General features: G+C 45.0%; 1 protein-coding gene across 2 annotated transcripts in view; it reads left to right on the forward strand.

Moving 5' to 3' along the window:
• The first annotated feature begins 1336 nt into the window (after nt 1–1336).
• Nucleotides 1337–16342, forward strand: part of ATRIP (ATR interacting protein) — a 236748-nt gene continuing 221742 nt past the window's right edge. Inside the window, exon 1 of one of the 2 annotated variants that reach the window (XM_053721193.1) lies at nt 1337–1421. The gene's annotated coding sequence lies outside the window, so the exon portion shown is untranslated. Of the gene's footprint in view, nt 1483–16342 lie in introns of both variants that reach the window. The other variant, XM_053721194.1, reaches the window with a different exon arrangement.

Here is a 16342-nt window from a genome sequence, read left to right on the forward strand (position 1 = left end):
TCTCCATAACTTAGATTTTATTTTGCAATACTTTTGAAATAGTTTTTACTTGCTGTATTTATTTCTTTTTTTGCCGTTCTATACCTTTATAGCAATATCGCAAATTAGTCAACGCTGTCAGAAAACACAAAAATACAGCACGGTACAGCGTTGACTAATTTGAGATATTGCTATAAAGGTATAGAACGGCGAAAAAGGAACTAAATACAGCAAGTAAAAACTATTTCAAAATGATTGCAAAATAAAATCTGTGTTATGGAGAGGACAGAGAGCGATCGGGCGGTAATTCCTACGCGGTAGACAACTTACTTTAGAACACCGGTGTTGTAAAGTAAGTTGTCAGCTATTCTGCCTTAAACAGCTCAAGTAAAAACTATTTCAAAATGATTGCAAAATAAAATCTGTGTTATGGAGAGGACAGAGAGCGATCGGGCGGTAATTCCTACTCGGTAGACAACTTACTTTAGAACACCGGTGTTCTAAAGTAAGTTGTCAGCTATTCTGACTTAAACAGCTGTTTGTAGGAGGTTGGGCCTCCAGTGAGCGCTGTTTATTGTGCCTTAAACATGCGCAGAGAGCGCCACAACCCTCCAGCAGCTGACTACACGTCACCGGAAGTGACGCGGTAGTGAAATTCCAATGGTAGACATATTAATTTAAGACACCGGCAATGTCACCAGGGGTCGGGGGTGTTACATTTTTAGAAAAATAAACCAAGTAGTACTACAAAATTAAAAAACTCTATGCTGCTCACTCAGCCTGTATTACTAAATGTAAACCTTGAAGGACACGAACGTTAAGCTAAGCAGGGCTGTATGTAACAAAGTACCAGCATCCATCTATGCTGGAGAGCCACAGTCCAGTAATTTTGAATAATGTGTCTGGGTTTCAGGTGGTCTGAAACCCGGACACATGATTTGAAACCCGGAGGTGGCAACCCTACTGGGACAGAATGAACAACTGGGTGGGACACTGGGACAGCGCCTCCAAACCGGGACAATCCCAGTAAAAGTGGGACTTCTGGTAAGCCTATCCATAATACATACACACAAATCTCAGAACTAGACTCTATATATTAAACTATACTAACCTTCAGTCCCTGTCTAAAACTGAAAGGAAAATATAATATTTAAAAATAACCTAACACCATGAATATATATTTTTTTTACTTCACCATCTTATACACAAAACTCTTTATTTATGGCGGGGCGCGCACACGAATTTTGGAACGGGGCCGTGCATGCAGGACAGCTAATGGTGCTGGGAACGAGCACGCAGAACTTTTACAGCTTCTCGCTTCTCATGCTACGAGGCCGTGCACACTACTACAGCTGTCCGTCAATGACGGAGGCGCGCTCTTCTGGTTCTGTGGTCACATGGTCTTCGGACCTGCGCTTTATTGCTCTATGGTAACAATACGGGTAGGTAGTGAGACACAGCGGCCTCAGGCTGCACCTTCCGTTTTACCTCACTGTGCGGCAGGTCTGTATGGTACTGATAAAGTTGTAACTTAATGGCTTGTGTCGCTGTGTGTGATTTGGCTGTGTTTATGGCCAAATGTAATTGTGACACTGTGACTGTCACTGGAGTGGTGTTTATGTTCATATGTGTGTTTGGTACTGTGTTTATGACCATATGTACCTGTGTGACACTGTGTGTGTGACTGGGGCTGTGTTTATGACCATATGTACCTGTGTGATACTGTGTGTGACTGGGGCTGTGTTTATGGCCATATGTACCTGTGTGACACTGTGTGTGTGACTGGGTCTGTGTTTATGACCATATGTACCTGTGTGACACTGTGTGTGTGACTGGGGCTGTGTTTATGACCATATGTACCTGTGTGACACTGTGTGTTTGTGACTGGTGCTGTGTTTATGGCCTTATGTACCTGTGTGACACTGTGTGTGTGACTGGGGCTGTGTTTATGACCATATGTACCTGTGTGACACTGTGTGTGTGACTGGGGCTGTGTTTATGGCCATATGTACCTGTGTGACACTGTGTGTGTGACTGGGGCTGTGTTTATGACCATATGTACCTGTGTGACACTGTGTGTGTTTGTGACTGGGGCTGTGTTTATGACCATATGTACCTGTGTGATACTGTGTGTGTTTGTGACTGGGGCTGTGTTTATGGCCATATGTACCTGTGTGACACTGTGTGTTTGTGACTGGCGCTGTGTTTATGACCATATGTACCTGTGTGACACTGTGTGTGTTTGTGACTGGGGCTGTGTTTATGACCATATGTACCTGTGTGATACTGTGTGTGACTGGGGCTGTGTTTATGGCCATATGTACCTGTGTGACACTGTGTGTTTGTGACTGGCGCTGTGTTTATGACCATATGTACCTGTGTGACACTGTGTGTGTTTGTGACTGGGGCTGTGTTTATGACCATATGTACCTGTGTGATACTGTGTGTGACTGGGGCTGTGTTTATGGCCATATGTACCTGTGTGACACTGTGTGTTTGTGACTGGCGCTGTGTTTATGACCATATGTACCTGTGTGACACTGTGTGTGTTTGTGACTGGGGCTGTGTTTATGACCATATGTACCTGTGTGATACTGTGTGTGTTTGTGACTGGGGCTGTGTTTATGGCCATATGTACCTGTGTGATACTGTGTGTGTTTGTGACTGGGGCTGTGTTTATGACCATATGTACCTGTGTGATACTGTGTGTGTTTGTGACTGGGGCTGTGTTTATGACCATATGTACCTGTGTGATACTGTGTGTGACTGGGGCTGTGTTTATGGCCATATGTACCTGTGGGGCACTGTCTGTGACTGGGGCTGTGTTTATGACCATATGTACCTGTGTGACTGGGGCTGTGTTTATGGCCATATGTACCTGTGTGACTGGGGCTGTGTTTATGGCCATATGTACCTGTGTGACTGGGGCTGTGTTTATGGCCATATGTACCTGTGTGACTGGGGCTGTGTTTATGGCCATATGTACCTGTGTGACTGGGGCTGTGTTTATGGCCATATGTACCTGTGTGACTGGGGCTGTGTTTATGGCCATATGTACCTGTGTGACTGGGGCTGTGTTTATGGCCATATGTACCTGTGTGACTGGGGCTGTGTTTATGGCCATATGTACCTGTGTGACTGGGGCTGTGTTTATGGCCATATGTACCTGTGTGTGACTGGGGCTGTGTTTATGACCATATGTACCTGTGTGACACTGTGTGTGTGACTGGGGCTGTGTTTATGACCATATGTACCTGTGTGACTGGGGCTGTGTTTATGGCCATATGTACCTGTGTGACTGGGGCTGTGTTTATGGCCATATGTACCTGTGTGACACTGTGACTGGGGCTGTGTTTATAACCATATGTACCTGTGTGACACTGTGTGTGACTAGGGCTGTGTTTATGACCATATGTACCTGTGTGACACTGTGTTTATGACCATATGTACCTGTGACACTGTGTGTGTGACTGATGCTGTGTTTATGACCATATGTACCTGTGACACTGTGTGTGTGACTGATGCTGTGTTTATGGCCATATGTACCTGTGTGACTGGGGCTGTGTTTATGGCCATATGTACCTGTGTGACACTGTGTGTGTTTGTGACTGGGGCTGTGTTTATGACCATATGTACCTGTGTGATACTGTGTGTGTTTGTGACTGGGGCTGTGTTTATGGCCATATGTACCTGTGTGACACTGTGTGTTTGTGACTGGCGCTGTGTTTATGACCATATGTACCTGTGTGACACTGTGTGTGTTTGTGACTGGGGCTGTGTTTATGACCATATGTACCTGTGTGATACTGTGTGTGACTGGGGCTGTGTTTATGGCCATATGTACCTGTGTGACACTGTGTGTTTGTGACTGGCGCTGTGTTTATGACCATATGTACCTGTGTGACACTGTGTGTGTTTGTGACTGGGGCTGTGTTTATGACCATATGTACCTGTGTGATACTGTGTGTGACTGGGGCTGTGTTTATGGCCATATGTACCTGTGTGACACTGTGTGTTTGTGACTGGCGCTGTGTTTATGACCATATGTACCTGTGTGACACTGTGTGTGTTTGTGACTGGGGCTGTGTTTATGACCATATGTACCTGTGTGATACTGTGTGTGTTTGTGACTGGGGCTGTGTTTATGGCCATATGTACCTGTGTGATACTGTGTGTGTTTGTGACTGGGGCTGTGTTTATGACCATATGTACCTGTGTGATACTGTGTGTGTTTGTGACTGGGGCTGTGTTTATGACCATATGTACCTGTGTGATACTGTGTGTGACTGGGGCTGTGTTTATGGCCATATGTACCTGTGGGGCACTGTCTGTGACTGGGGCTGTGTTTATGACCATATGTACCTGTGTGACTGGGGCTGTGTTTATGGCCATATGTACCTGTGTGACTGGGGCTGTGTTTATGGCCATATGTACCTGTGTGACTGGGGCTGTGTTTATGGCCATATGTACCTGTGTGACTGGGGCTGTGTTTATGGCCATATGTACCTGTGTGACTGGGGCTGTGTTTATGGCCATATGTACCTGTGTGACTGGGGCTGTGTTTATGGCCATATGTACCTGTGTGACTGGGGCTGTGTTTATGGCCATATGTACCTGTGTGACTGGGGCTGTGTTTATGGCCATATGTACCTGTGTGACTGGGGCTGTGTTTATGGCCATATGTACCTGTGTGTGACTGGGGCTGTGTTTATGACCATATGTACCTGTGTGACACTGTGTGTGTGACTGGGGCTGTGTTTATGACCATATGTACCTGTGTGACTGGGGCTGTGTTTATGGCCATATGTACCTGTGTGACTGGGGCTGTGTTTATGGCCATATGTACCTGTGTGACACTGTGACTGGGGCTGTGTTTATAACCATATGTACCTGTGTGACACTGTGTGTGACTAGGGCTGTGTTTATGACCATATGTACCTGTGTGACACTGTGTTTATGACCATATGTACCTGTGACACTGTGTGTGTGACTGATGCTGTGTTTATGACCATATGTACCTGTGACACTGTGTGTGTGACTGATGCTGTGTTTATGGCCATATGTACCTGTGTGACTGGGGCTGTGTTTATGGCCATATGTACCTGTGTGACTGGGGCTGTGTTTATGGCCATATGTACCTGTGTGACACTGTGTTTGTGACTGGGGCTGTGTTTATGACCATATGTACCTGTGTGACACTGTGTGTGTGACTGGGGGTGTGTTTATGGCCATATGTACCTGTGTGTGACTGGGGCTGTGTTTATGGCCATATGTACGTGTGTGACACTGTGTGACTGGTACTGTGTTTATGACCATATGTACCTGTGTGACACTGTGTGTGTGACTGGGGCTGTGTTTATGGCCATATGTACCTGTGTGACACTGTGTGTGTGACTGGGGCTGTGTTTATGGCCATATGTACCTGTGTGACACTGTGTGTGTGACTGGGGCTGTGTTTATGGCCATATGTACCTGTGTGACACTGTGTATGTGACTGGGGCTGTGTTTATGGCCATATGTACCTGTGTGACACTGTGTGTGTGACTGGGGCTGTGTTTATGGCCATATGTACCTGTGTGACACTGTGTGTGTGACTGGGGCTGTGTTTATGGCCATATGTACCTGTGTGACACTGTGTGTGTGACTGGGGCTGTGTTTATGGCCATATGTACCTGTGTGACACTGTGTGTGTGACTGGGGCTGTGTTTATGGCCATATGTACCTGTGTGACACTGTGTGTGTGACTGGGGCTGTGTTTATGGCCATATGTACCTGTGTGACACTGTGTGTGTGACTGGGGCTGTGTTTATGGCCATATGTACCTGTGTGACACTGTGTGTGTGACTGGGGCTGTGTTTATGGCCATATGTACCTGTGTGACACTGTGTGTGTGACTGGGGCTGTGTTTATGGCCATATGTACCTGTGTGACACTGTGTGTGTGACTGGGGCTGTTTATATGGCCATATGTACCTGTGTGACACTGTGTGTGTGACTGGGGCTGTTTATATGGCCATATGTACCTGTGTGACACTGTGTGTGTGACTGGGGCTGTGCTTATGGCCATATGTACCTGTGTGACACTGTGTGTGACTGGGGCTGTGTTTATGGCCATATGTACCTGTGTGACACTGTGTGTGACTGGGGCTGTGTTTATGGCCATATGTACCTGTGTGTTTGTGACTGGGGCTGTGTTTATGGCCATATGTACCTGTGTGTTTGTGACTGGTGCTGTGTTTATGGCCATATGTACCTGTGTGTTTGTGACTGGTGCTGTGTTTATGACCAAATGTACCTTTGTGACACTGTGTGTGACTGGGGATGTGTTTATGACCATATGTACCTGTGTGACACTGTGTGTGTGACTGGGGCTGTGTTTATGACCATATGTACCTGTGTGACACTGTGTGTGACTGGGGCTGTGTTTTTGACTATATGTACCTGTGTGACACTGTGTGTGACTGGGGCTGTGTTTTTGACTATATGTACCTGTGTGACACTGTGTGTGACTGGGGCTGTGTTTATGACCATATGTACCTGTGTGACACTGTGTGTTTGTGACTGGGGTTGTGTTTATGACCATATGTACCTGTGTGTTTGTGACTGGGGCTGTGTTTATGACCAAATGTACCTTTGTGACACTGTGTGTGACTGGGGCTGTGTTTATGACCAAATGTACCTGTGTGACTGGGGCTGTGTTTTTGACCATATGTACCTGTGTGACACTGTGTGTGACTGGGGCTGTGTTTATGACCATATGTACCTGTGTGACACTGTGTGTGTGACTGGGGCTGTGTTTATGGCCATATGTACATGTGTGACACTGTCTGTGACTGGGGCTGTGTTTATGGCCATATGTACATGTGTGACACTGTCTGGGGCTGTGTTTATGACCATATGTACCTGTGTGACTGGGGCTGTGTTTATGGCCATATGTACCTGTGTGACTGGGGCTGTGTTTATGACCATATGTACCTGTGTGACACTGTGTGTGTGACTGGGGCTGTGTTTATGACCATATGTACCTGTGTGACACTGTGTGTGTGACTGGGGCTGTGTTTATGACCATATGTACCTGTGTGACACTGTGTGTGTGTGACTGGGGCTGTGTTTATGGCCATATGTACCTGTGTGACTGGGGCTGTGTTTATGGCCATATGTACCTGTGTGACACTGTGACTGGGGCTGTGTTTATAACCATATGTACCTGTGTGACACTGTGTGTGACTAGGGCTGTGTTTATGACCATATGTACCTGTGTGACACTGTGTTTATGACCATATGTACCTGTGACACTGTGTGTGTGTGACTGATGCTGTGTTTATGACCATATGTACCTGTGACACTGTGTGTGTGACTGATGCTGTGTTTATGACCATATGTACCTGTGACACTGTGTGTGTGACTGGGGCTGTGTTTATGACCATATGTACCTGTGTGACACTGTGTGTGTGACTGGGGCTGTGTTTATGGCCATATGTACCTGTGTGACACTGTGTGACTGGTACTGTGTTTATGACCATATGTACCTGTGTGACACTTTGTTTGACTGTTGCTGTGTTTATGGCCATATGTACCTGTGTGACACTGTGTGTGTGTGACTGGGGCTGTGTTTATGGCCATATGTACCTGTGTGACACTGTGTGTGTGACTGGGGCTGTGTTTATGGCCATATGTACCTGTGTGACACTGTGTGTGTGACTGGGGCTGTGTTTATGGCAATATGTACCTGTGTGATACTGTGTGTGACTGGGGCTGTGTTTATGGCAATATGTACCTGTGTGACACTGTGTGTGACTGGGGCTGTGTTTATGACCAAATGTACCTGTGTGACACTGTGTGTGTGACTGGGGCTGTGTTTATGGCCATATGTACCTGTGTGACACTGTGTGTGTGACTGGGGCTGTTTATATGGCCATATGTACCTGTGTGACACTGTGTGTGTGACTGGGGCTGTTTATATGGCCATATGTACCTGTGTGACACTGTGTGTGACTGGGGCTGTGTTTATGGCCATATGTACCTGTGTGACACTGTGTGTGACTGGGGCTGTGTTTATGGCCATATGTACCTGTGTGTGACTGGGGCTGTGTTTATGGCCATATGTACCTGTGTGTTTGTGACTGGTGCTGTGTTTATGGCCATATGTACCTGTGTGTTTGTGACTGGTGCTGTGTTTATGACCAAATGTACCTTTGTGACACTGTGTGTGACTGGGGATGTGTTTATGACCATATGTACCTGTGTGACACTGTGTGTGTGACTGGGGCTGTGTTTATGACCATATGTACCTGTGTGACACTGTGTGTGACTGGGGCTGTGTTTTTGACTATATGTACCTGTGTGACACTGTGTGTGACTGGGGCTGTGTTTATGACCATATGTACCTGTGTGACACTGTGTGTTTGTGACTGGGGTTGTGTTTATGACCATATGTACCTGTGTGTTTGTGACTGGGGCTGTGTTTATGACCAAATGTACCTTTGTGACACTGTGTGTGACTGGGGCTGTGTTTATGACCAAATGTACCTGTGTGACTGGGGCTGTGTTTATGACCATATGTACCTGTGTGACACTGTGTGTGACTGCGGCTGTGTTTATGACCATATGTACCTGTGTGACACTGTGTGTGACTGCGGCTGTGTTTATGACCATATGTACCTGTGTGACACTGTGTGTGTGACTGGGGCTGTGTTTATGACCATATGTACCTGTGTGACACTGTGTGTGACTGGGGCTGTGTTTTTGACTATATGTACCTGTGTGACACTGTGTGTGACTGGGGCTGTGTTTATGACCATATGTACCTGTGTGACACTGTGTGTGTGACTGGGGCTGTGTTTATGGCCATATGTACATGTGTGACACTGTCTGTGACTTGGGCTGTGTTTATGGCCATATGTACATGTGTGACACTGTCTGGGGCTGTGTTTATGACCATATGTACCTGTGTGACTGGGGCTGTGTTTATGGCCATATGTACCTGTGTGACTGGGGCTGTGTTTATGGCCATATGTACCTGTGTGACACTGTGTGTGTGACTGGGGCTGTGTTTATGACCATATGTACCTGTGTGACACTGTGTGTGTGACTGGGGCTGTGTTTATGACCATATGTACCTGTGTGACACTGTGTGTGTGTGACTGGGGCTGTGTTTATGACCATATGTACCTATGTGACACTGTGTGTGTGTGACTGGGGCTGTGTTTATGGCCATATGTACCTGTGTGACTGGGGCTGTGTTTATGGCCATATGTACCTGTGTGACACTGTGACTGGGGCTGTGTTTATAACCATATGTACCTGTGTGACACTGTGTGTGACTAGGGCTGTGTTTATGACCATATGTACCTGTGTGACACTGTGTTTATGACCATATGTACCTGTGACACTGTGTGTGTGTGACTGATGCTGTGTTTATGACCATATGTACCTGTGACACTGTGTGTGTGACTGATGCTGTGTTTATGACCATATGTACCTGTGACACTGTGTGTGTGACTGGGGCTGTGTTTATGACCATATGTACCTGTGTGACACTGTGTGTGTGACTGGGGCTGTGTTTATGGCCATATGTACGTGTGTGACACTGTGTGACTGGTACTGTGTTTATGACCATATGTACCTGTGTGACACTTTGTTTGACTGTTGCTGTGTTTATGGCCATATGTACCTGTGTGACACTGTGTGTGTGTGACTGGGGCTGTGTTTATGGCAATATGTACCTGTGTGATACTGTGTGTGACTGGGGCTGTGTTTATGGCAATATGTACCTGTGTGACACTGTGTGTGACTGGGGCTGTGTTTATGACCAAATGTACCTGTGTGACACTGTGTGTGTGACTGGGGCTGTGTTTATGGCCAAATGTACCTGTGTGACACTGTGTGTGTGACTGGGGCTGTGTTTATGGCCAAATGTACCTGTGTGACACTGTGTGTGTGACTGGGGCTGTGTTTATGGCCATATGTACCTGTGTGACACTGTATGTGTGACTGGGGATGTGTTTATGACCATATGTACCTGTGTGACACTGTATGTGTGACTGGGGATGTGTTTATGACCATATGTACCTGTGTGACTGGGGCTGTGTTTATGGCCATATGTACCTGTGTGACTGGGGCTGTGTTTATGACCATATGTACCTGTGTGTGTGACTGGGGCTGTGTGTTTGACCATATGTACCTGTGTGACGGGGGTGTGTTTATGACCATATGTACCTGTGGGACTGGGGCTGTGTTTATGACCATATGTGGTCATATATGACCTCATCACTGAAACATGCACTGGTCACACCTATCCTCAAAAAACCTTCCCTTGATCCTACCTCCCCATCCAACTACCGCCCTATTTCCCTCCTCCCTCTTGTATCAAAGCTTCTCGAAAAACTAGCTTATGCACACCTTTCCCATTTCCTTACAATAAACTCCCTTCTTGACCCATTGCAATCTGGATTTCGTCCCCATCACTCCACAGAAACAGCAATTGTTAAGGTTACCAATGACCTACTTACAGCAAAATCAAAAGGCCACTTCTCTCTGCTTATTCTCCTTGATCTGTCCGCAGCCTTTGACACTGTTGACCACCCTCTCTTGCTCCAAACCCTCCAATCCTTCGGCATATGTGACACAGCCCTCTCGTGGCTCTCTTCCTACCTGTCAAACCGTACCTTTAGTGTAGCCTTCTCTGGGGCCTCCTCTGCCCCGTCACCACTTTCTGTCGGAGTACCGCAAGGCTCTGTTCTCTGTCCCCTTCTCTTCTCAATCTACACGTCATCACTAGGTTCCCTAATAAAGTCCCATGGTTTACAATATCATTTGTATGCCGACGGCACCCAAATCTACTTCTCTGCACCAGAACTTTCTGTCACTAACTGTCTTTCTCACATCTCCAACTGGATGTCCTCTCACTACCTCAAGCTAAATCTCTCCAAAACTGAGCTCCTTATTTTCCCCCCTTCTTCAAAACTCTCCACCCCCAATCTCTCTATAACTGTCGACAACTCCATCATTACCCCTACCCCGCATGCCCGATGTCTCGGGGTCACATTTGACTCAGATCTTTCTTTAACTCCTCACATTCAGTCATTGGCTAAAGCCTGCCGCTTCCACCTTAAAAACATCTCTAAAATTAGACACTTCCTTACACAAGACACAACTAAGATTTTAATCCACTCTCTCATCCTCTCCCGCCTCGATTACTGCAACTCTGTCCTCTCTGATCTCCCCACCTACCGCCTAGCTCCTTTACAATCCCTAATGAATGCCTCTGCCAGACTCATCTTCCTTACAAGTCGCTCTTCATCTGCTGCACCTCTCTGCCAATCTCTTCACTGGCTTCCTCTTGCCTCTAGGATCAAACACAAAATTCTCACTCTGACATACAAAGCCCTCAACTGCACTGCTCCCCCCTATATCTCTGATCTTGTCTCCAGATACTCTCCTTCCCGTCCCCTTCGCTCTGCTCAAGACCTCCTACTCTCCTCCTCTCTTGTCACCTCATCACACTCCCGTTTACTGGACTTCTCCAGACTGGCTCCCATCTTGTGGAACTCTCTGCCTCGCTCCACAAGACTCTCTTCTAGTTTTAAAAGCTTCAAGTGCTCCCTAAAGACTCTACTGTTCAGGGATGCATACAACCTACGCTAACCTTACTTTATACCAGTTCCTCTCCTCCATTGCTATCCTGTGATCCCCCCTAGCATGTAAGCTTAAGAGTCCAGCTGTTTGTTGATCACCTTCTCAAGAGCTGACTACAACAGTGCAACTCTTGGCAGGGCCCTCTACCCATTTGATCCCTATAACTTTTTTTTTTTTGTGTACTCTGCCTTTGTTAATAGCGCTGCGGAATCTGTTGGCGCTCTACAAATAACCGATAATAATAATATGTACCTGTGAGACTGGGGCTGTGTTTATGACCATATGTACCTGTGGGACTGGGGCTGTGTTTATGGCCATATGTACCTGTGTGACACTGTCTGTGACTGGGGCTGTGTTTATTACCATATGTACATGTGTGACACTGTCTGTGACTGGGGCTGTGTTTATTACCATATGTACATGTGTGTGTGACTGGGGCTGTGTTTATGACCATATGTACCTGTGTGACTGGGGCTGTGTGTTTGACCATATGTACCTGTGTGACTGGGGCTGTGTTTATGACCATATGTACCTGTGTGACTGGGGCTGTGTTTATGACCATATGTACCTGTGGGACTGGGGCTGTGTTTATGACCATATGTACCTGTGGGGCTGGGGCTGTGTTTATGACCATATGTACCTGTGTGACACTGTGTGTTTGTGACTGGGGCTGTGTTTATGACCATATGTACATGTGTGACACTGTCTGTGACTGGGGCTGTGTTTATTACCATATGTACCTGTGTGTGTGACTGGGGCTGTGTTTATGACCATATGTACCTGTGTGACTGGGGCTGTGTTTATGACCATATGTACCTGTGTGACTGGGGCTGTGTTTATGACCATATGTACCTGTGTGACACTGTGTGTGTGACTGGGGCTGTGTTTATGACCATATGTATCTGTGTGATACTGTGTGTGACTGGGGCTGTGTTTATGGCCATATGTACATGTGTGACACTGTCTGTGACTGGGGCTGTATTTTTATTACCATATGTACCTGTGTGTGTGACTGGGGCTGTGTTTATGACCATATGTACCTGTGTGACTGCGGCTGTGTTTATGACCATATGTACCTGTGTGACACTGTGTGTGACTGCGGCTGTGTTTATGACCATATGTACCTGTGTGACACTGTGTGACTGCGGCTGTGTTTATGACCATATGTACTTGTGTGACACTGTGTGTGACTGGGGCTGTGTTTATGACCATATGTACCTGTTTGACAATGTGTGTGTGTGACTGGGGCTGTGTTTATGACCATATGTACCTGTTTGACACTGTGTGTGTGACTGGGGCTGTGTTTATGACCATATGTACCTGTTTGACACTGTGTGTGTGACTGGGGCTGTGTTTATGGCCATATGTACCTGTGTGACACTGTGTGTGTGACTGGGGCTGTGTTTATGACCATATGTACCTGTTTGACACTGTGTGTGTGTGACTGGGGCTGTGTTTATGACCATATGTACCTGTTTGACACTGTGTGTGTGTGTGACTGGGGCTGTGTTTATGACCATATGTACCTGTTTGACACTGTGTGTGTGACTGCGGCTGTGTTTATGACCATATGTACCTGTGTGACACTGTGTGTGACTGCGGCTGTGTTTATGACCATATGTACCTGTGTGACACTGTGTGTGACTGGGGCTGTGTTTATGACCATATGTACCTGTTTGACACTGTGTGTGTGTGTGACTGGGGCTGTGTTTATGACCATATGTACCTGTTTGACACTGTGTGACTGGGGCTGTGTTTATGACCATATGTACCTGTTTGACACTGTGTGTGTGACTGGGGTTGTGTTTATGACCATATGTACCTGTGTGACACTGTGTGTGACTGGGGCTGTGTTTATGGCCATATGTACCTGTGTGACTGGGGTTGTGTTTATTACATAAAAAATAGATCACCTTAAGTTAAAGGGATTTTGTAGCACAGATATATCACAGGTGCAGAATCTATCTGTTTTGGAAAAATGTTTACAGATTTATATAGTTTATTAGAGAGCTGAGCAATGGCACCACTCTTGTTACTTTGAGGGAACACTTTATTTAAATGTATAGAATATAATCTAATATATAATTTATACTATGTAATTGTGTATAGGTGCTGAGTATCAGAGATAAACATATACAAGAACAATTCCAGCAAGAGAGCTGGACAGGATACTAACCAGAAAAGCACTCTACCCTCATACGTATGGGCTTGGTGTATATAGGTTTTAAAATATATCAACTTTATTAGTTTTATTTAAAAATGGTTACACACATTAAGAATAGTTGCAGCAAGTAAAAGTGGTTTTCAAACTAATGCAGTGAAAAGGGTGGACAGTTACAAATTCTTATCCTGAATTGATATCATGGATAGTAACTCCCACCTAAAGAGGATTTGTGGTAAATCTTAATGATAAAGGTATGTTTGTAATCTGATGTGTGCTAACATCCCTGCAAAATGGGGCCAAATCTATTAGGGGCCACTATTCAGTCGACGTGTACTAATATATTGTATACCTCACTGAGTATTATATGGATACTAAAATAAATTGTACCCATATGTACTCTGTGATGGAGTATTGCAGAAGTAGTAGTATGACTAGGTATTGATACCTTATAAGTTACATGTAGTTTACACTTGTATATACAAATTACTTGTTAGTGTGCCCGTTGGTCACGATTAAAATATTAGTTACTCCACAGATTAGAGGTATATCTCCGCTGTCATTTGTACAGCCCAATATCCAAAATGGAGCATGTGTATATAAATGAAACCACAGGAATTACCGTGTAATCAAACATTGTTATTGTGTAACCGACTCGCCACTAACTTTGTATCAGTTGATATTGATTAATTATAAAGTTATATATCGTATACTTTTGTTATAAGATTTTCAGCAACCTCCAAAGGAGTGTAATACTTAGCGAGGAGGCTTATACAGATTACTTGTTAGTGTGCCCATGGGTCACAGAATATTCATTGCTGCGCAGATAGAGGTATCTACACCGTCATTTGTACAGCCCAATATCTAAAATGGAGTGTATGTGTATAAATGAAACCACAGGGGTTACCGTGTATTCAAACGTTAAGTTACAATGTAACCAATGACTCGCAACTAACTATGTATCGGTTGCTATTGATTAGCATGTATGAGGGTAGAGTGCTTTTCCGGTTAGTATCCTGTCCAGCTCTCTTCCTGGAATTGTTCTTGTGTATATAGTTTGTTTACAATGAAGAGCATTATTTTAAAAATAATTTTTTTTTACATCCGCATATTAGGATAAAACGCTGTAGTCATGAGACCACATTATCTGTGCAAATACAATTTCTCTTGTTAAGTGTATCCAGTCCACGGATCATCCATTACTTGTGGGATATTCTCCTTCCCAACAGGAAGTTGCAAGAGGATCACCCACAGCAGAGCTGCTATATAGCTCCTCCCCTAACTGTCATATCCAGTCATTCTCTTGCAAGCCTCAACCAAGATGGAGGTCGTAAGAGGAGTGTGGTGTTTTATACTTGGTTTATTCTTCAATCAAAAGTTTGTTATTTTTAAATGGTGCCGGAGTGTACTGTTTATCTCAGGCAGTATTTAGAAGAAGAATCTGCCTGCGTTTTCTATGATCTTAGCAGAAGTAACTAAGATCTATGGCTGTTCTCACATATTCTGAGGAGTGAGGTAACTTCAGAGAGGGAATGGCGTGCAGGTTTTCCTGCAATAAGGTATGTGCAGTTAATATTTTTCTAGGGATGGAATTTGCTAGAAAATGCTGCTGATACCGAACTAATCTAAGTAAAGCCTTGAATGCAGTTATAGCGACTAGTATCAGGCTTATTAATAGAGATACATACTCTTATAAAAATTTAATATAAAACGTTTGCTGGCATGTTTAATCGTTTTTATATGTATTTGGTGATAAAACTTATTGGGGCCTATTTTTTTTCCACATGGCTGGCTTGAATTTTGCCTAGTAACAGTTTCCTTAGGCTTTCCACTGTTGTAATATGAGTGGGAGGGGCCTTTTTTAGTGCTTTTCTGTGCAGATAAAAATACTGACAGAGACATTCAGCTTCCCTCTGCATGATCCAGGACATCTCTGGAGGGCTCAAAAGGCTTCAAAGTCGTTTTTGAGGGAGGTAAAAAGCCACAGTAGAGCTGTGGCAGTTGTTGTGACTGTTATTCAGTTTTGGGTATTAAGGGGTTAATCATCCATTTGCAAGTGGGTGCAATGCTCTGCTAACTTGTTACATACACTGTAAAAATTTTGTTAGTGTAACTGCCTTTTTTCACTGTTATTTCAAATTTTGACAAAATTTGTGTTTCTTAAAGGTGCAGTAACGTTTTTTATATTGCTTGTAAACTTGTTTAAAGTGTTTTCCAAGCTTGCTAGTCTCATTGCTAGTCTGTTTAAACATGTCTGACACAGAGGAAACTACTTGTTCATTATGTTTGAAAGCCATGGTGGAGCCCCATAGGAGAATGTGTACTAAATGTATTGATTTCACCTTAAACAGTAAAGATCAGTCTTTAACTATAAAAGAAATATCACCAGAAGATTCTGACGAGGGGGAAGTTATGCCGACTAACTCTCCCCACGTGTCAGACCCTTCGCCTCCCGCTCAGGGGATGCACGCTAATATGGCGCCAATTACATCAGGGACGCCCATAGCGATTACCTTGCAGGACATGGCTGCAATCATGAATAATACCCTGTCAGATGTATTATCCA

This window comes from Bombina bombina, chromosome 7, assembly GCF_027579735.1.
Source record: "Bombina bombina isolate aBomBom1 chromosome 7, aBomBom1.pri, whole genome shotgun sequence".
Taxonomy (NCBI): domain Eukaryota; kingdom Metazoa; phylum Chordata; class Amphibia; order Anura; family Bombinatoridae; genus Bombina; species Bombina bombina.